Genomic DNA, 22,332 nt, shown 5'->3' on the forward strand with positions numbered 1-22,332 from the left:
GAAACATGAAGTGGTCACGTCTCAGGTTGAATTAGATTATACCTGCATGCAAACCTGTCGCTAATGTTCTTCTTCATCAAGAATTATGAAAGACAGGAGCTCCGGTTTTCTCCTACAGTCCAAATATATGTAGGTTAGATGTAAGTTACATCAGTGCACCCTTAGTGTAGGTCCCAAACCCGGATAAATGGAAGGTTTGCATTTAGGAGGCCATCCGGGAGCGCCCAAATGGCGCAGTGGGATATTCCGCAAGCACACCAGCACCAAGATTCTGAACTCCTCAGTTCAAAACTCGGTGTTGCCGCTGGTCAGCTGGGCGCCATCTGGCGGGCATAATTGGCAGTGCCTGCAGCAGAAACTAATTGGCCACCATATCTGAAGGGGTTTGCATGTTCTCCTCGTGTCTGTGTGGGTTTCCTCCGGGTGCTCCAGTTTTGTCTTACAGTCCAAAGACATGCAGTCAGGTTAGTTGGAGATACTAAAGTTCCCCTAGGTGTGTGTGTGTGTGTGTGTGTGTGTGCCATGTGATGTATTGGCGACCTGTCCAGGGTGTTTCCTCCCTTTCTCCCAGTGAATCGGACCCACCGCGACCCTGAATAGGATAAAGCGTCTGTAAACAATGAATAAATGAATGATCACGAATGGCTTTGGCGCCCCCTATCGGGAGAAGTCGACAGGACTCAATCATCATACAGCAGTAGAAGTTGGAACGGAAAGGATTAATCTATAATGGAAAGGAAAATTCCACCTGTATATTGCAGCTTTATTTATTTATTATTTGTTTGGGCAATAAAACTTCCCAATATGCACAAAATACATATATTTACCCTACAATCTATGGCATTTAAGTGCCCATGTTTTGAACCATTCATGGCCAGGAGCCAGAAGCTGATGGTTCTCTGGATGAGGTTCCTGTCCTATCAATTTGGTCTTTTCCAAATGCATTAATCTATCCTACAACACTGAACCGAAAGGCTGAGAAAAATAATGATTTAATATTTATTTTACTTTAATTTGTGGAATTTTGCATGATATTTTTGTAAATAGTTTGGGAATTGCTTTGCACTTTTTATGAGCACATTTATATTTGCTGGCAGTTTTTTTCTCTGCTATATCCTTGGATTAGATGCATATCTAAAACTGTTAAAAATCATTTTTAACAGACTTGCACGTTTAACTCACCGGTTCGAAACTCAGCTCTGCCATCCAGCTGGGCTGAGCGCCTACATGAACAACGATTGGCTTGTTGTTCCTACAGGGTGGAAAGCCGGATAGGGACCTAATAACTGATGCAATTACGACCTCTGCTGGCTGATTGAGTCGAGGAATAATGCTTTGATCAGGATGTGGCTCTCCGTACACAAAGCTGATCCAGGTGAATTGGGTAAAAAAATTTGACGTACTAAAAATCGGAAGAAAATGCATTATTCATTCATACATTCTCTTATCTGCTTATTCAATTAGGGTCACAGGGGGGTGCTGGAGCATATCCCAGCTTTTCAGTGGGCGCAAGGCACACAGTAACACCCTGTACGGGATGCCAGTCCATCGCAGGGCAGAAGCACATACACACACACCTCACCTGACCTTACCTCACACATTCACCTGTAGGGCAATTCAGTGTCTCCAATTAACCTGACTGCATGTTTTTGGACTGTGGGAGGAAACCGGAGCTCCTGGAGGAAACCCACACAGACACAGGGAGAACATGCAAACTCCGCCGCCTGGGGATCGAACCCAGGACCTTCTTGCTGTAAGGCGACAGTGCTACCCACCGATCCACCGTGCTGCCTGAAAATGCAATAAAAAAAATAAAAAAATAATAATAAAATCGTTACACAAAATTCATCAGTTTACAAGGTTATATGGAGCACAGTCTTGGACAATTCAGTGTCTTCAATTCACCTCACCTCACGTGTCTTTGGACTGTGGGAGGAAACCGACACAGACACGGGGAGAACATGCAAACTCCACACAGAAAGGACCCGGACCTCCCCGCCTGGGGATCGAACCCAGGACCTTCTTGCTGTGTGGCGACAGTGCTACCCACCGAGCCACTGTGCTGCCCGAAAATGCATTAAAAAAAAATTATAATAATAAAATCATTTTTAACAGATTTGTGCGTTTAGTGCAGCAGTAGTGTAGCTATTGGACTAAATTGGATGAGTGTAACTAATAGTAGTTTAAAATATATTATTTAATTTCCTGCAGCTAACAATTGACATTTAAAGTAAGATTAAGGTTAGTAAGGCCAAAATCTTCCATTATCTCCTTGAAGAGAATGCATGGTGGGCAGAATCTTGGCTTGTCTGATATGAACACTCCTGTCACTGCATTTGCAATCAGTATAGCTTTATATAAAGAGAAACAGTCAAGGTTTGTACCTGAAAGATCCATTAAACTTTTGTTCTTCCAAGGTTAATAGTGCATAACATAATAAAAGCCCAATAGATGTCACTATAGCCAAAGCCTGCACTAGAATTCCAATAACCATAAACCAGATGGTGAAACGTTACCGTTTACAAGTTGCTAATACTCCCTGATACACTAAACGATAGCTTTCTTGCTATTGTATTTTCATTGTAATCTATTTATTGACCTCTAGGGTTCGTTCCATTTACCTGCAGCGGCCAGAGGAATCAGCAGGGGTTCAAATAAAAGTGTCCCTACGTTTGTCTCTGTTTAATCCCTGCTGGATGATGGTCCGACTCTTTTGAAAGGGGTAATTGTTTCAGGCTATGACAAACCCATTTTCACTTCTCTCTCCAGCCAGGGAGCCAATGAATAACTCGTATAGACCCAGTAACTGAGGGTCATTCAGTTCTACTGGCAGAAACTATCAAGAGTCCAAAGCAACCAGCCTGCAAAAGCGATTCCTCATAAAATAAAGCACATTTAGCCTTTAATCTGACCACGATCCACAAGCACAGAGGGGCGAGAGGAGAGAGCCTTGCATTAACGTTTACCTCCGCTTGTACTTTTCCACATTCTGTAGAAATGAATTGAACATGGGATGGAATGTTTTTGGGCATCTATATTGTGTAGATGTCATGAATCTACACAAAACAGCCCAAGATACACTATCTTGCCAAAAGTATTCACTCACCCATCCAAATAATTGAATTCAGGTGTTCCAATCGTATAAAACCAAGCACCTTGGCATGCAGACTGCTTCTACACACATTAGTGAAAGAATTAGTCGCTCTCAGGAGCTCAGTGAATTCCATCGTGGTACCGTGATGCCACCTGTGCAACAAGTCCAGTCATGAAATTTCCTCATTACTAAATATTCCACAGTCGACTGTCAGTGCTATTATAACAAAGTGGAAGCGATTGGGAACGACAGCAACTCAGCCACCAAGTGTTACCACGTAAAATGACAGAGCGGGGTCGGCGGATGCTGAGGCTCATAGTGCACAGAGTGCTTCATGTGGCCTTCAGATTAGCTCAGGAACAGTGTTTAGAGCTTCATGGAATGGGTTTCCATGGCTGAGAAGCTGCATCCAAGCCTTACATCACCGAGCGCAATGCAAAGTATCGGATGCAGTGGTGTAAAGCACGCCACCACTGGACTCTAGAGCAGTGGAGACGTGTTCTCCAGAGTGAAGAACAATGCTTCTCCGTCTGGCGATCCGATGGACGAGTCTGGGTTTGGCGGTTGGCAGGAGAACGGTACCTGTCTGACTGCATTGTGCCGAGTGTAAAGTGTGGTGGAGGGGGGATTATGGTGTGGGGGTGTTTTTCAGGAGTTGGGCTCGGCCCCTTAGTTCCAGTGAAAGGAACTCTTAATGCTTCAGCATACCAAGAGATTTTGGACAATTTCATGCTCCCAGCTTTGTGTTAACAGTTTGGGGATGGCCCCTTCCTGTTCCAACATGACTGCGCACCAGTGCACAAAGCACAAGGTCCATAAAGACGTGGATGAGAAAGTTTGGTGTGGAAGAACTTGACTGGCCTGCACCGAGTCATGACCTCAACCCGATAGTACACCTTTGGGATAAATTAGAGCGGAGACTGTGAGCCAGGCCTCAGTGTCTGACCTCACAAATGCGCTTCTGGAAGAATGGTCAAAAATTCCCATAAACACACTCCCAAAGCTTGTGGAAAGCCTTCCAAGAAGAGATGAAGCTGTTATAGCTGTAAGGGTGGCCGACATCATATTAAACCCTATGGATTAGGAATGGGAGTCACTCAAGTTCATATGCGTGTGAAGGCAGACGAGCGAATACTTTTGGCAATATAATGTATTTAAATGGAGGGGTCAACCTAATATATCTGACCTAAATATTTACAAATAAAAATATAGCTGTTGTGATTGCATACGTTTTCACAACCACTGCTTTTTCAAAAGCCCTAAATTAGTTGTGGTGTAACCAGCTGCTGTTGGAAGTTGCATGATTAGTTGAATAGGGTTCATCTTTGTGCAATTTGTGCAAGTCTCACGTTGAATTTGTTAGTAAATATAAACAAACAAACAACATCAAGACCAAAAAACCGTCAAGTTAAGGTGAACGTTTGGGAAATTCTACAGGAAAAGCATTGATTTTATTTGGTTACTATAAAATATCCCAAGCTCCGAACCTCCCACATTGGAAAGAATATAGCACACAGAGAGAGATAATCAGCTCAGGAAATGCCACAAAGTTGCCAAGACCCTGTGATGGATTGGCATCATGTCCAGGGTGTGGTTCTGCATTGCACCCAGTGACTCCAGAGAAGACAAACCCTGACCTGGATAAAGCAGTGGAAAAAAACATGAAGATGCTGATGCTGATGTATTTCTAGCTTTGCTACAAAAGCAGATATCATGATCTAGATGTAAAAGCTGAATTCCCAACACTTGCAACCTCATTGCAACCAGTGGCTGGTATTAAACCAGGGCTGTAAAGTCATATGGCTTTTTTTCTGTTTGTTTACTTTGGGAGGCAATAAACTGTTTTATTAATTTAAAGTGTTACATATTGTGTGGAGTTTGCGTGTTCTCCCCGTGTCTGCGTGGGTTTCCTCCGGAAGCTCCGGTTTCCTCCCACAGTACAAAAACATGCAGTCAGGTTAATTGGAGCCCTATAGGTGAATGGGTGTGTGTATATGTGTGTGTGTATATGTGTGTGTGTGTATGTGTGTGTGTGTCTGCCCTGCGATGGACTGGCGCCCCGTCCAGGGTGTTACTGTGTGCCTTGCGCCCATTGAAAAGCTGGGATAGGCTCCAGGAACCCCCCCTCCCACGCGACCCTAATTGGATAAGCGGTTAAGAGAGTGAGTGTTTATAGTACTTGTATTATTTTGTAACTGTTTTTAATTGTATTTCAGTGTTTTTATATTATATTTGTGTTATTTTCAGTGTATAAGTGTTCAAACAACCCCATTATTTTAAATAAGCCTAAAATATATGCAGTTCCACGGGACCATGGACGCATTAACAGGTTTCCCAAACATCCTTATGTGGAAAAAAAACCCTTAAAACTCAACGCCTTTAAAACTCAACACCACTCCCAGAACCAACTGACTTTGAGTTTCACAGTATCACTGTACTGTAATTTCAAGCTGTTACCCCACCAATTTCATTTAATTTTCATCAACCGCTTTATCCTGGAAAGGGTCGCGGGAGGTCCAGCTTCATCAGGAAAAATACTGTGCACAAGGCAAAAAATCCATTGCAGGGCTTCAGCCACCTGAGACATAGCCAGTTCTGTCTGCATAGCACCACTGTAAGGTCAATAGCACCGATAAAATTCAAGTGATTTCTGAGCGGCATCACAGGCTGTTCCTGCAGCTTGTTGCTGGTGGAACACTGTCAACAGAAAGATTAGTGCCACCTTAATAAACCACCTTAAGTGGAATGCTGCAGTTATTTTATTATTATTACTATACTGCCTGCATGTACACTGATCAGCCATAACATTAAAACCACCTCCTTGTTTCTACACTCACTGTCCATTTTATCAGCTCCACTTACCATATAGAAGCACTTGGTGGTGGTGTGTTAGTGTGTGTTGTGCTGGTATGAGTGGATCAGACACAGCAGCGCTGCTGGAGTTTTTAAATACCAGGTCCACTCACTGTCCACTCTATTAGACACTCCTACCTAGTTGGTCCACCTTGTAGATGTAAAGTCAGAGACGATCTCTCATCTATTGCTGCTGTTTGAGTCGGTCATCTTCTAGACCTTCATCAGTGGTCACAGGACGCTGCCCACGTCTGTTGGCTGTATATATTTTTGGTTGGTGGACTATTCTCAGTCCAGCAGTGACAGTGAGGTGTTTAAAAACTCCAGCAGCACTGCTGTGTCTTATGCACAACACACACTAACACACCACCACCATGTCATTGTCACTGCAGTGCTGAGAATGATCCACCACCTAATTAATACCTGCTCTGTGGTGGTCCTGTGGGGGTCCTGACCATTGAAGAACAGCATGAAAGAGGGCTAACAAAGCATGTAGAAAAACAGATGGACTACAGTCAGTAATTGTAAAACTACAAAGTGCTTCTATATGGTAAGTGGAGCTGATAAAATGGACAGTGTGTGTAGAAACAAGGAGGTGGCTTTAATGTTATGGCTGATCGGTGTAACAATAGTAATGTGTTTGTGCAGTGTCACTGACAATAGCTAGGATCCAAATAAAGGAAAACAACTTTTCTGACTTTTGTAGTTATTTTGCAGCATTATTTTTATTACTGTGTGACTGCTTGCAAAGATATTTCCTATAAATCCTGCAGTATACCTACATCAGGCTGTTCTGATACTAACGCTGTAGCTATTAACAGACAGGTGAGTGAATAAGAATAAACGTTCTAGTTCTCGGTACATTAATTCTTGGTATATGAGTTTTTCATCTGCTTCAAATTAAAACCATTACATAATAATAATGTTCATGTTTTAGTAGTAAAAAATAACATTTTTAGGTGGGGTGGGAGTGATTTTTAAGATGATAAATAACCATCCACCTAAATTTTAGGAAATTGTGTTACATAAGACGAAGCCCCATCAAATCATTTATTATTTTCTTTTCTGTTTTGCTCATTTTATCGTCGTTTAGGGTTAAAATAACACGTGCAGAGCAAAATTCCGCTGGGTTAACACTTATATTTGACAGCCACAGACGAGGTTTAAACCTACATTTTCCAGACTTCCTTTTCCTGAGTGAATGGAAGAGTGTCAGCGGCTGGCAAACACCAGCGCTACCGAGATCGCTTTCTTTACTTCTGAGGGTTTCTGAAGGTTTCTGAGAATAAAACCTTTTAACGTTTTGAGGAAACGATCCTAAACCTGGTTTATACGGGTTTATGAATCCTGGTCCATCCATCTGCTTTTTCTATTTGGAAGGCTTATCAGACTTTTAGCTACTCCTTCAGAAAGCCAGAGGTTGTAATTCAGAAATGAAACGTTTATAGAGCGGATACTGTTCAGGCTGTGAAGCGCTCATGGTAGTGTGGGTGCTGCTGGTGGAAGTGGAGCAGGCACAGCAATATTACTGGGTTCATATACATATACACCGATCAGGCATAACATTAAAACCACCTCCTTGTTTCTACACTCACTGTCCATTTTATCAGCTCCACTTACCATATAGAAGCACTTTGTAGTCTTACAATTACTGACTGTAGTCCATCTGTTTCTCTACATGCTTTGTTAGCCTCCTTTCACCCTGTTCTTCAATGGTCAGGACCCCCACAGGACCACCACAGAGCAGGTATTATTTAGGTGGTGGATGATTCTCAGCACTGCAGTGACACTGACATGGTGGTGGTGTGTTAGTGTGCGTTGTGCTGGTATGAGTGGATCAGACACAGCAGCGCTGCTGGAGTTTTTAAATACCGTGTCCACTCACTGTCCACTCTATTAGACTACCTAGTTGGTCCACCTTGTAGATGTAAAGTCAGAGACGAACGCTCATCTATTGCTGCTGTTTGAGTCGGTCATCTTCTAGACCTTCATCAGTGGTCACAGGATGCTGTCCACGGGGCGCTGTTGGCTGGATATATTTGGTTGGTGGACTATTCTCAGTCCAGCAGTGACAGTGAGGTGTTTACAAACTCCAGCAGCACTGCTGTGTCTGATCCACTTATACCAGCACAACACACAAAGCATGCAGAGAAACAGATGGGCTACAAATGGACAGTGAGTGTAGAAAAAGGAGGTGACTTTAATGTTATGGCTGATCGGTGTATATTTATGTACAGAATGTAAAGTGGTCTGTGCTTAAATGGCATCTTTCTGACAAGTCAGTTTGTTACATTTCTGTCCTGCTTGAGCTCCTCCAGCTCCACCAGATAGTCCTGGTATTTTGAAGTGGAAAAATCTAGAAACAACAACAGCTCAGCCACAAATAAATCGGCCACATATGCTTACAGAACTATCCATGAACAAATGGTTTGCAGAATTTGGTGTTGAAGTACTTTGCCTGGGCGGCACGGTGGCTCGGTGGGTAGCACTGTCGCCTCACAGAAAGAAGGTCATGGGTTCGTTCCCCAGGCGGGGAGTTTCTGAGTTTCTAGTGCGGAGTTTGCATGTTCTCCCCGTGTCTGTGTGGGTTTCCTCTGGGAGCTCCGGTTTCCTCCCACAGTCCAAAAACATGCAGTCGGGTTAATTGGAGACACAGAATTGCCCTATAGGTGAATGGATTTGTGTGTGTGTGTGTGTGTGTCTGCCCTGCGATAGACTGGTGCCCCGTCCAGGGTGTTACTGTGTGCCTTGCGCCCATTGAAAAGCTGGTATAGGCTCCAGTACACCACGATCCTAATTGGATACGCGGTTAAGAAAGTGAGTGAGAGAGTATTTGGCCTGCACAGATTCATGATATCAACTGGTGTCCACCTTTATATCGATCATCCTAGAAGTTTGGCGGCCGTGACAGCCTAATGCAGCGTTTCCAAATAGGGGCACAGAGATATAGCAGAGGGAACGCAACAAGGAAAATGAAATGGTCATGATAGAACGCTGCTAACATATGATGGACAAGTCTGTGAGAGTTAGACAGTAATTTAAGATACATAATGCGTGTCACTTGTAGTAATTCCACTGTAACAGTGAATTAGAAGATGCAGTTTTGTATGGATTACATTGTTTAGAAGCAAAAGACAAGTTTGTGTGTGGCAGATGAGGGGTAATCTTAGATACAAATTGGGGGTTTGGGAGCCACTCTCTTAATGAATATTTATATCACTAAAGTAAGATGTTAAACACTCACATATGGACTTGGTTTTGGTTACCTTGCAGCCCTCAAGATTGCAATGTCCAGCATTTTTTGAACACATATGTCCAGATATGCACAGAAGAAAAGCATCAAGATTGGAACTAAATTCATTCATGTCCTTCAAACAAAGCAGCAGTGGTACACAATATGCGTGTAGTGGAACCTCAAGGTATTCAATTCAGACACTTGGACTCCTTTTTTGACACTTTAACCTTTTTTTGTGATGGGGATTAAATTTTAAATGGAAATAACTGCATTTTTTTATCAGTCTACACTTAATTACCCATAATGACAGTAATAATAGACCACAGTAATAGTAATAATAACTAAAATATATAGTTACAGTGTATCACAAAAGTGAGTACACCCCTCACATTTCTGCAGATATTTAAGTATATCTTTTCATGGGACAACACTGACAAAATGACACTTTGACACAATGAAAAGTAGTCTGTGTGCAGCTTATATAACAGTGTAAATTTATTCTTCCCTCAAAATAACTCAATATACAGCCATTAATGTCTAAACCACCGGCAACAAAAGTGAGTACACCCCTAAGAGACTACACCCCTAAATGTCCAAATTGAGCACTGCTTGTCATTTTCCCTCCAAAATGTCATGTGATTTGTTAGTGTTACTAGGTCTCAGGTGTGCATAGGGAGCAGGTGTGTTCAATTTAGTAGTACAGCTCTCACACTCTCTCATACTGGTCACTGAAAGTTCCAACATGGCACCTCATGGCAAAGAACTCTCTGAGGATCTTAAAAGACGAATTGTTGCGCTACATGACGATGGCCAAGGCTACAAGAAGATTGCCAACACCCTGAAACTGAGCTGCAGCACAGTGGCCAAGATCATCCAGCGTTTTAAAAGAGCAGGGTCCACTCAGAACAGACCTCGTGTTGGTCGTCCAAAGAAGCTGAGTGCACGTGCTCAGCGTCACATCCAACTGCTGTCTTTGAAAGATAGGCGCAGGAGTGCTGTCAGCATTGCTGCAGAGATTGAAAAGGTGAAGGGTCAGCCTGTCAGTGCTCAGACCATACGCCACACACTACATCAAATTGGTCTGCATGGCTGTCACCCCAGAAGGAAGCCTTTTCCGAAGTCTCTACACAAGAAAGCCCGCAAACAGTTTGCTGAAGTCATGTCAACAAAGGACATGGATTACTGGAACCATGTCCTATGGTCTAATGAGACCAAGATTAATTTGTTTGGTTCAGATGGTCTCAAGCATGTGTGGCGGCAATCAGGTGAGGAGTACAAAGATAAGTGTGTCATGCCTACAGTCAAGCATGGTGGTGGGAATGCCATGGTCTGGGGCTGCATGAGTGCAGCAGGTGTTGGGGAGTTACATTTCATTGAGGGACACATGAACTCCAATATGTACTGTGAAATACTGAAGCAGAGCATGATCCCCTCCCTCCGGAAACTGGGTCGCAGGGCAGTGTTCCAGCATGATAATGACCCCAAACACACCTCTAAGACGACCACTGCTTCATTGAAGAGGCTGAAGGTAAAGGTGATGGACTGGCCAAGCATGTCTCCAGACCTAAACCCAATAGAACATCTTTGGGGCATCCTCAAGCGGAAGGTGGAGGAGCGCAAAGTCTCGAATATCCGCCAGCTCCGTGATGTCGTCATGGAGGAGTGGAAAAGCATTCCAGTGGCAACCTGTGAAGCTCTGGTAAACTCCATGCCCAGGAGAGTTAAGGCAGTTCTGGGAAATAATGGTGGCCACACAAAATATCGACACTTCAGGAACTTTCACTAAGGGGTGTACTCACTTTTGTTGCCGGTGGTTTAGACATTAATGGCTGTATATTGAGTTATTTTGAGGGAAGAATAAATTTACACTGTTATATAAGCTGCACACAGACTACTTTTCATTGTGTCAAAGTGTCATTTTGTCAGTGTTGTCCCATGAAAAGATATACTTAAATATCTGCAGAAATGTGAGGGGTGTACTCACTTTTGTGATACACTGTATATAATAACTAAAAAGCCAAAATACACACTGATCAGCCATAACATTAAAACCACCTCCTTGTTTCTACACTCACTGTCCATTTTATCAGCTCCACTTACCATATAGAAGCACTTTGTAGTTCTACCATTACTGACTGTAGTCCATATGTTTCTTTACATAATGTTTTAACCTGCTTTCACCCTGTTCTTCAATGGTTAGGACCCCCCACAGGACCACCACAGAGCAATGACATGGTGGTGGTGTGTTAGTGTGTGTTGTTGCTGCTGGAGTTTTTAAACACCTCACTGTCACTGCTGGACTGAGAATAGTCCACCAACCCAAAATATATCCAGCCAACAGCGCCCTGTGGGAAGCGTCTTGTGACCACTGATGAAGGTCTAGAAGATGACCGACTCAAACAGCAGCAGTAGATGAGCGATCGATTCTGACTTTACATCTACAAGGTGGACCAACTATGTAGGAGTGTCTAATAAATTGGACAGTGAGTGGACACAGTATTTAAAAACTCCAGCAGCGCTGCTGTGTCTGATCCACTCATACCAACACAACACACACTAACACACCACCACCATGTCAGTGTCACTGCAGTGCTGAGAATGATCCACCACCTAAATAATACCTGCTCTGTGGTTGGCCTGACATTTGAAGAACAGCATAAAAGCCACAGCATGTAGAGAAAGGGATGGACTACAGTCAGTAATTGTAGAACTACAAAGTGCTTCTATATGGTAAGTGGAGCTGATAAAATGGACAGTGAGTGTAAAAACAAGGAGGTGGATTTAATGTTATGGCTGATCAGTGTATATACAGTACATACATAAAAAGGTGGCATTGTGGCTCGGTGGGTAGCACTATCGCCACACAGCAAAAAGGCCCTAGGTTCAATTCCCAGGTAAAACGGTTTGGGTCTTTTCTGTCTAAAGTTTGCATGTTCTCCCTGTGTCTGTGTGGGTCTCCTCCGGGAGCTCCAAAAGCCATGCAGTCAGGGTAATTGGAGATACTAAAATTTTCCCTAAGTGTGTGTGTGTGTGTGTGTGTGTGTCTTGTAATGGACTCTCAACCTGTCCAGGGTGTTTCCTACCTTTCGCCCAGCAAATTGAACCCACCGTGACCCTGAACAGGTTACAGTGGTGGTAAAACAGACCATAAATGATGGAATAAATACAATTATAAATAAATAAATACATACATTAACACATAAGTACATTAAAATTTTTAAACAAGCTTTATTAAGCTGCTATCACCCCCATACCAGAGAATTCTACCATGACGTGCCTGAATGACCGGTTTGGCATGTAGGACTCACTCAGGTCATCATGAACGATTTGGCTGGAGTGATAATTAGAGATCGCGTACACAAACTGATTGCTGCAGAGGCCCGAGGACATGCTTCCTAAGAGAGAAGTGGCTTTAGATGAAGAATGTTTGGATGATTGCGAGCACCAACAAGTCTGGCCTGAGCAACAATGTGCTACCTGTGTGATGGACGGTCTGGGTGTAAATATAGCACGGTTCTGTCTGTTTTCCATCCCTATTCATCATCATTAGCAGCTTCTTTTCTTAGCTTTTGAAAATACGTGTGAGTAAGAGCTTGGAAGACACAAATCCTGACAAACCTTACAAACCTCACGTTCTGAAACATGTTGTCCCTGAACTGAAATTTTATTAAGTGAATTGAAATATGATCTATTGTTGCTTGATGCTTTGGCATGTAATCTATGAGTCCGTGCTTAATAGTCCCATTTACCGCGTACCTTTACGAAACAAAAAGCTTTCATGTCAAAACCAAGCTTGTGTTTGGTCTTATTTAAAGAAAACAAGCGGTGTTTCCAAGAATTACGACATTTCTGACAAACTCAAAGAGTAAAAGTCAAAGCATTAAGACTGAAGAACCAATAAATATATTTCTGCAAATAGGAATTAAGCACGTTTTAGATCATTTAGTGCTACCAGGGTTTTGCAATCCTACAATACACAACATTACCCTGTCAAACTGAAGAGTAAAATGTTTGTAAACAGTAAGTGTGTGGCATTACGACATCCGTGCTTTAACGTATCTGTGTTTGAGGATGCCTAAATATTCCCATTTACTTGAAAAACATGTGTACCACGTACCTTTACAAAACAGAAAGGTTTTAATATAATTCATGTCAACAACAAGCTTGTATTTGGTCTTACTTAAAGAAAACAAGCAGTGTTTCCAAAAATTATGACATTTTTGACTAAATCAAAGCATTAAGACTGAAGAACCAATAAATATATTTCTGCAAATAGGAACTAAGCACTTTTTACATCATTTAGTGCTAAATTCATTCATGTCCTTCAAATGTAAATTGAAATATGAAATATGATCTGTTGTTGCTTGATGCTTCAGTCACTGTTTAACACGTCAATCTATGAGTGTTTAAAGCTGAATTACTACTTTTCTGTGGCTGTTAATACTATTTATTATTGGCATAGGACCAGAGTTTTGCAATCCAACAATACACAACATTACCCTGTCAAACTGAAGAGTAAAATATTGACAATAAAGTGAGTGTGTGGCATTACGACATCCGTGCTTAATAGTCCCATTTACCGCGAACCATTACAAAACAGAAAGCTTTCATGTCAAAAACAAGCTTGTGTTTGGTCTTATTTAAAGAAAACAAGCGGCGTTTTCAAAAATTACGACATTTTTGACAAACTCAAAGAGTAAAAATCAAAGCATTAAGACTAAAGAATCAATAAATATATTTCTGCAAATGGGAACTAAGCACATTTTTAAATCACTTGTCAAAGTGAGGGGTAAAATGTTGACAATAAAGTAAGTGTGTGGCTTTAAGACATCCGTGCTTTAACATATCTGTGTTTGAAGATGCCCCAATAGTCCCCCTTACATGAAAAACATGTGTAACTGTGTACCTTTACAAAACAGAAAGCTTTTAATATTATTCATGTCAAAAACAAGTAGTGTTTTCAAGAATTTCAACAACTCAAAAAGTTAAAATCAAAGCATTAAGACCAAGAAGAACCAAAAAATATATTTCTGCTAATGGGAACTAAGTACGTTTTTAGATCATTTAGTGAATTTAACACTAAATGATCTAAAAAAAGTGCTTAGTTCTCATTTACAGAAATATATTTATTGGTTCTTCAGTCTTAATGCTTTGATTTAGTCAAAAATGTTGTAATTCTTGAAAACACTGCTTGGTTTGTTCAAATAAGACCAAATACAAGCTTGTTGTTGACATGAATTATATTAAAACCTTTCTGTTTTGTAAAGGTACGTGGTACACATGTTTTTCAAGTAAATGGGAATATTTAGGCATCCTCAAACACAGATACGTTAAAGCATGGATGTTTTATAGCCACACACTTACTGTTTACAAACATTTTACTCTTCAGTTTGACAGGGTAATGTTGTGTATTGTAGGATTGCAAAACTCTGGTAGCACTAAATGATCTAAAAAAGTGCTTAGTTCTCATTTACAGAAATATATTTATTGGTTCTTCAGTCTTAATGCTTTGATTTTTACTCTGAGTTCAAATGACATAATTTTTCAAATGACATTTGTTTTCTTAAAATAAAATCAAACAAGCTTGGTTTTGACATGAATTATATTAAAAAGCTTTCTGTTTTGTAAAGGTACACGGTACACATGTTTTTTTCAAGTAAATGGGACCAATAAAGCATTTATATTAAAGCACAGATGTACTAATTATGATTGGCATGGGACCAGCGTTTTGCAATCCTACAATACACAATATTACCCTGTTATACTGAGAGTAAAATATTGACAATAAAGTAAGTGTGTGGCTTTACGACATCCGTGCTTTAACATATCTGTGTTTAAAAAAAGCCCCAATAGTCTCATTTATGTGAAAAACATGTGTACTGTGTTTCTTTATGAACCAGAAAGCTTTTATTATAATTCATGTCAAAAACAAGCCTGTTTTTGGTCTTATTTAAAGCAACCGAGCAATGTTTCCAAGAATTACGACATTCTGACAATGAAATGATGTCTGTTTATTTCCAAAAACCCTTCCAGACACTCTTGGCTTTAACCTTCGACATCATTTGTTAGTTTAAAAGCAAATTCTCTACAGTCACCTGGTAATAGATCATCCGAATTGATATCTGTTCATTTCACAAAATAAAAATGATGGACAACATACCATTTCCTCAGATGTGTACACACGTGCAAAACATGAGCATTAACTTTTATATGCTTTTTTAAAACAAACAAGTCAAACAAGGCTGACGTTATTCTCTGCATGTGACATGGCATTATGTTCTCATCTGTAATTTATCATTCGAATCCGACTCTATTCGTCATGGTGGACTGACTGAATTAGGACTGAATAACAAACTCACCAGGTTTCTGTGTTATACACTTCTCCAAAGTGAAACAGGAAAGACTTAGAGAACCATTAAAACCGGTTTATCAGCACAATCTAACTAAGAAACTGTAAAATAATACAGTATATGTAAATCAGCCATAACATTAAAACCACCTCCTTGTTTCTACACTCACTGTCCATTCTATCAGCTCCACTTACCATATAGAAGCACTTTGTAGTTGTACAATTACTGACTGTAGTCCGTTCTTCAATGATCAGGACCCCCACAGGACCACCACAGAGCAGGTATTATTTAGGTGGTGGATCATTCTCAGCACTGCAGTGACACTGACATGGTGGTGGTGTGTTAGTGTGTGTTGTGCTGGTATGAGTGGATCAGACACAGCAGCGCTGCTGGAGTTTTTCAATACCGTGTCCACTCACTGTCCACTCCATTAGACACTCCTACCTAGTTGGTCCACCTTGTAGATGTAAAGTCAGAGACGATCGCTCATCTATTGCTGCTGTTTGAGTCGGTCATCTTCTAGACCTTCATCAGTGGTCACAGGACGCTGCTCACAGGGTGCTGTTGGTTGCCTGACCTATTGGTTGGTAGACTATTCTCAGTCCAGCAGTGACAGTGAGGTGTTTAAAAACTCCAGCAGCGCTGCTGTGTCTGGTCTGCTCATACCAGCACAACACACAATAACACACCACCACCATGTCAGTGTCACTGCAGTGCTGAGAATGATCCACCACCTAAATAATACCTGCTCTGTGGTGGTCCTGTTGGGGTCCTGACCATTACAGACCATTGAAGAACAGCATGAAAGGGGGCTAACAAAGCATGCAGAGAAACAGATGGACTACAGTCAGTAATTGTAGAACTACAAAGTGCTTCTATATGGTAAGTGGAGCTGATAAAATGGACAGTGAGTGTAGAAATATGGCTGATCGGTGTAGTTTACAATTACTGGTGAATTCACGATCAAGCTCTTTCATACTGGAACCAAACCATTACAGAATTGTTGCCAGAAAGGATGTAAAAGCGGTAATTCAGCCTAAACTGTTTGACTGAATAAGACTTTAGGAAAGAACAAGTAAATCATGTTCCTCGTACCTCCGGACTGCAGGACGACCTCCTGTCACATGGGGAGAAGTGAATGGGAATAACATCAGTCTCAGTCTGCGGGTTTACAAGCAACGGGCGTATCGACAAGAGGAGGAAAATGTGGTAAAAGATGATTGGTGTTGTGACAGATCATTAAATAAATAGTTTTGATCTATATTATATTTATAATATCTGAAAGACTGGCCCATTTAACATTATTATACCCACTTATGTAACACTGAGGTGCATTAAATGACTTTTAACAGCCCAGACGTTCGGGTTACAGCCTGTCACTTTCTCTCTGAAGGAAGTTAAACTTATTTTTGCTGTAAAAGCGAAGAATTCAGGCCAAGAATAACACAGACGTACGGACAGCAGATCTATGACAGCTGTGCAGCTTTACCTATGATCTGTGATAATATCGTCTCTCTGGTTTTGTGATCAGCTGCTCATAAGATTCCTCATAAGATCTCAGCTCTAGTACATCAGTCCCTCGCAGAAATCTGGAACCTGAATTTGGGAGGAGAGACCCAAAACTGACCTGTTACATAACAACATTCAAGCACCGACAATCCGATTAAAAGCCGAGCGGTCAATTCGACATACACTATATGGACAAAAGTACTGGGACGCCCCTTTTACTTGTTAAACTAGCTCGAGCACTACAGCATAATTTGATTATAAAATGCAATGTTTCTGATTTGGACGGCATGGCGGCTTGGTGGGTAGCACTGTCGCCTCACAGCAAGAAGGTCCCAGTGGAGCAGTCCAGGTCCTTTTTATGTGGAATTTGCATGTTCTTCCTGTGTCTGTGTGGGTTTCCTCCGGGAGCTCCGGTTTCCTTCCACAAGTCCAAAGACGTGCAGTCAGGTGTGTGGCTGACTCATGACATGCAAATATACCTTATGAGTCTGTTCAAAAACCTAGCTCTCTCTCTACATAAAAGCGTTATACGTCATCCTACACTCACGAGAAGAGGGCGTGTCTAAATTCTTAGATCCCTTAAAATGTTCCTACTGAGGCGCCTTAATTCTGAGTGATGATCTGACTGTATAACGAGGGAGCGTCCGACGCTTCCTCAGCACCGAAGGCAATCCCAGCATTCAGTGCAGCAACCAAATGAGTTCTTATCAAATGTAAATAAATTCTCGTTGATGTTTAATTTGTATAAAGGTGTACAAGTGTTGTTTAATTGTAAATTTGAGCTCGTCAGGGACAGTTTAAGCGTTTTCGGTACACGGAGGGAGACGTTAGCTGGTGTGCTAGCTGGTTGTGCTTGTGTAAACTGTGTTAGCGTAGTAAGCAAAAACTGAGGTGATCGTGTAATCATGGTAAACGTTGTATAAGTAATATGTCTGAATAATCTTGTCTTATAAATTGATACCTTATTACAATCCTCTCTACTTAGGGAGCTGCCCAAGTAGGTAATAGACAGCAAGGCAGCTCACTAGGTTTTTGAACAGACCCTATAAGTCAAAAGATTTGTGAACAACCGTTTTTTAATTTCTGTGTTCAGATGTTTTAAGAGGACTAAACAGAGCCCTGACCCTAAGCCCACTGAAGACCTGTGGGATGGTTAATGTAATGAGCCAGGACTTCTGGGCAAACAATGTCAGACCACACAGGGGCACAGGTTCCCACAGAAACACTTTATAATCCATCATCTTTACAAATTAATGGGAGAGGCAGTACAGTATATATTAATGGTCTGACACATGGTCTCATCTCATGGTCAGGTGTCTTGTTTGTTTGTTTGTTTGTTTATTAGGATTTTAACATCATGTTTTACACTTTGGTTACATTCATGACAGGAACGGTAGTTACTCATTACACAAGGTTCATCAGTTCACAAGGTTATATCGAACACAGTCTTAGACAATTTAGTATCTCCAATTCACCTCACTTGCACGTCTTTGTACTGTGGGAGGAAACCGGAGCTCCCTGAGGAAACCCATGCAAACACGGGGAGAACATGCAAACTCCACACAGAAAGGACCCGGACCACCCCACCTGGGGATCGAACCCAGGACCTTCTTGCTGTAAGGCGACAGTGCTACCCACTTAGCCACCATGCCACCTGAACCAACTAGGTAGGAGTGTCTAATAGAGTGGACAGTGAGTGGACACAGTATTTAAAAACTCCAGCAGCGCTGCTGTGTCTTATCCACTCATACCAGCACAACACACACTAACACACCACCACCATGTCAGTGTCACTGCAGTGCTGAGAATGATCCACCACCTAAATAATACCTGCTCTGTGGTGGTCCTGTGAGAGTCCTGACCATTGACGAACAACATGAAAGGTGGGTAACAAAGCATGTAGAGAAACAGATGGACTACAGTTAGTACATTGGTGCTTGAAAGTTTGTGAACCCTTTAGAATTTTCTATATTTCTGCATAAATTTGACCTAAAACATCATCAGATTTTCACACTACTTTTAAAAGTAGATAAAGAGAACCCAGTTAAACAAATGAGACAAAAATATTGTACTTGGTCATTTATTTATTGAGGAAAATGATCCAATATTACATATATGTGAGTGGCAAAAGTATGTGAACCTCTAGGATTCACAGTTAATTTGAAGGTGAAATCAGGTGTCAGGTGTTTTCAATCAGTGGGATGACAATCAGGTGTGAGTGGGCACCCTCTTTTATTTAAAGAACAGGGATCTATCAAAGTCTGCTCCTCACAACACATGTTTGTGGTAGTGTATCATGGCATGAACAAAGGAGATTTCTGAGGACCTCAGAAAAAGAGTTGTTGATGCTCATCAGGCTGGAAAAGGTTACAAAACCATCTCTAAAGAGTTTGGACTCCACCAATCCACAGTCAGACAGATTGTGTACAAATGGAGGAAATTCAAGACCATTGTTACCCTCCCCAGGAGTGGTCGACCAACATAGATCACGCCAAGAGCAAGGCGTGTAATAGTCGGCGAGGTCACAAAGGACCCCAGGGTAACTTCTAAGCAACTGAAGGCCTCTCTCACATTGGCTAATGTTAATGTTCATGAGTCCACCATCAGGAGAACACTGAACAACAATGGTGTGCATGGCAGGGTTGCAAGGAGAAAGCCACTGCTCTCCAAAAAGAACATTGCTTCACATACTTTTGCCACTCACATATATGTAATATTGGATCATTTTCCTCAATAAATAAATGACCAAGTACAATATTTTTGTCTCATTTGTTTAACTGGGTTCTCTTTATCTACTTTTAGGACTTGTGTGAAAATCTGATGATGTTTTAGGTCATATTTATGCAGAAATACAGAAAATTCTAAAAAGTTCACAAACTTTCAAGCACCACTATAATTGTAGCACTACAAAGTGCTTCTTTGTGGTAAGTGGAGCTGATAAAATGGAGGCTGTTTTAATGTTATGGCTGATCAGTGTATACATAAAACAGGATTAAACTAACAGAATAAAACTTAGTATAAAACTTTAAATATATAAAAAACTATAAAACTTTTTTATATACAAAAAATAAACAAAGGCAGCAAAAAAGGCCAGTAGCAGCAGTCATTTTAGGGTGCAATTGTGCAGAGTATTGAGGAGGTTCAAGGTTCATGAGGTAAGATGGGGATGTGAAAGTCTAACACACCACCACCATGTCAGTGTCACTGCAGTGCTGAGAATGATCCACCACCCAAATAATACCTGCTCTGTGGTGGTCCTGTGAGGGTCCTGACCATTGAAGAACAGGGTTAAAGGGGGCTAACAAAGCATGCAGAGAAACAGATGGACTACAGTCAGTAATTGTAGAAATACAAATGTTTCTATGTGGGCCAGTGATAGCTCAGTGGTTAAGGTACTGGACTAGTAAACAGAAGGTTGCCAGTTCAAGCCCCACCACCACCAAGTTGCCACTGTTGGGTCCCTGAGCAAGGCCCTTAACCCTCAATTGCTCATCGTGTTCAGCTCATTGTGTAAGTCGCTTTGGATAAAAGCGTCTGCTAAATGCTGAAAATGTAAATGGTAAGTGGAGCTGATAAAATGAACAGTGAGAGTAGAAACAAGGACGTGGTTTTAATGTTATGGCTGATCAGTGTAAATACTTTGGTTCTAACAGGGTTAGTCCTCTTGGACTGTCGTCTACTCTGTTTTTAAGGTAAGAAGACCCACAGCTAGGGGTGTTCAGAGGATGTGGAGTAGAAAATTGGCTTTCGAGTGATCTACAAAACTACTGTGAGGTATTTATTGCTTCCCTTTAGCCCTTGGTAACAGTCACGTTAATGCTTTATGCGTGCTATCTCACGACCTTCTTGGGTGGTATGAGTGTTTGTGTGTGTGTGTGTGTGTGTGTGTGTGTAAACATATAAGACCCTCGGTTAAACCAGTGACATGTAGATTGACGTGACTCGAATATGGCAGGATAATTACTGCTGACGGTTCCTGACTGACCCGAGTGACACTGAAGGACGTGTCCACCACATCTCTGCTTCTAATCACAAGTTGAACGTCTTGACTGGCCTGACCTTCAAAAAACAAGGGACTGCACTGTTGGACCACCACACACATGCATCTCAGTGGAAACGGGGCATCAGAAAATTGAAGATAGTTGTTGAAAGGTCGAGGGTGCCAGAACGTGAGCATGTGGAAGCAATTGTGGGCGGCATGCAGGATCAGTTAGCCCGAAGGTTAGCGGGGGTGTCTGCGCTGCAGAGGCGGAAGCCAAGTCTGTTTCCAAGTCTGTCTCCACACTAAAATCAACACACTCCACCCTTCTCACACTCCGTCTCGCTTTAGCAAAAGACAACACAGCCGTACAACCGAGATTTCCTCCAGCACTTTGCCAGGGAGAAGGAAAAAAAACCCGTCTCGCTCACACATGAACAATTCTACATGGGACCGTCGGATGGATGGAAAGCTCGGCGCTGGGAGGGGTCAGAAGGTTATTGATACCGCTAGACTGAAGGGACTGTGTGCAAAAGCATAAATAGCTGTGAGGAGCTTTCGATTCTTGCAGTCTTCTCAGACAGCCCAGGCATCGGTGACCAACCAAACGACTCCACTCCACCCCTGCAGAAAAGTCAGCTGTCTCTACAAAGCCTGTAAGTAACATTCATGCACTGATTATTCACACGCTTTTGTCTATTATAATTTACATATTATTTTACAATCAATGAAACTGGTCCAAATTATGCATTTATGCAAGATGTTGCAGACATGTAAAGTTGCATATGTAAAATAATATATGTGCATAATTATACATGCAAACTTTAATGCAGTTTTTGTTCATAGGACACTAAAACAGCATAAAATAATTTACACTTACAAATGCACAACATAAATTCATATTTTCACTTTTCTTAATATTTTCTTAATATACACTAAATGTTCTTTAATGATCTGCATAGAACAACTTAGTAACATTTATTAGATAGATAGATAGATAGATAGATAGATAGATAGATAGATAGATAGATAGATAGATAGATAGATAGATAGATAGATAGATAGATAGATAGATAGATAGATAGATAGATAGATAGAAAGATGATAGATCGATACTTTACTATAACATTATTGTTATAAATAAACAGACAGACAGACAGACAGACAGACAGACAGACAGACAGACAGACAGATAGATAGATAGATAGATAGATACTTTACTATAACATTATTGTTATAAATAAACAGACAGACAGACAGACAGACAGACAGACAGATAGATAGATAGAGAGACAGACATTATTATTATTGA

At 41.3% G+C, this 22,332-nt stretch overlaps 1 protein-coding gene across 1 annotated transcript in view; it reads left to right on the top strand.

Moving 5' to 3' along the window:
* Positions 1-21,421: 21,421 nt before the first annotated feature.
* Positions 21,422-22,332, top strand: part of spon2b (spondin 2b, extracellular matrix protein) — a 12,180-nt gene continuing 11,269 nt past the window's right edge. The window contains exon 1 of the mRNA XM_063000174.1: positions 21,422-21,676. The gene's annotated coding sequence lies outside the window, so the exon portion shown is untranslated. The remainder of the gene's footprint in view (positions 21,677-22,332) is intronic.

This window comes from Trichomycterus rosablanca, chromosome 8, assembly GCF_030014385.1.
Source record: "Trichomycterus rosablanca isolate fTriRos1 chromosome 8, fTriRos1.hap1, whole genome shotgun sequence".
In the NCBI taxonomy this organism is placed as follows: Eukaryota; Metazoa; Chordata; class Actinopteri; order Siluriformes; family Trichomycteridae; genus Trichomycterus; species Trichomycterus rosablanca.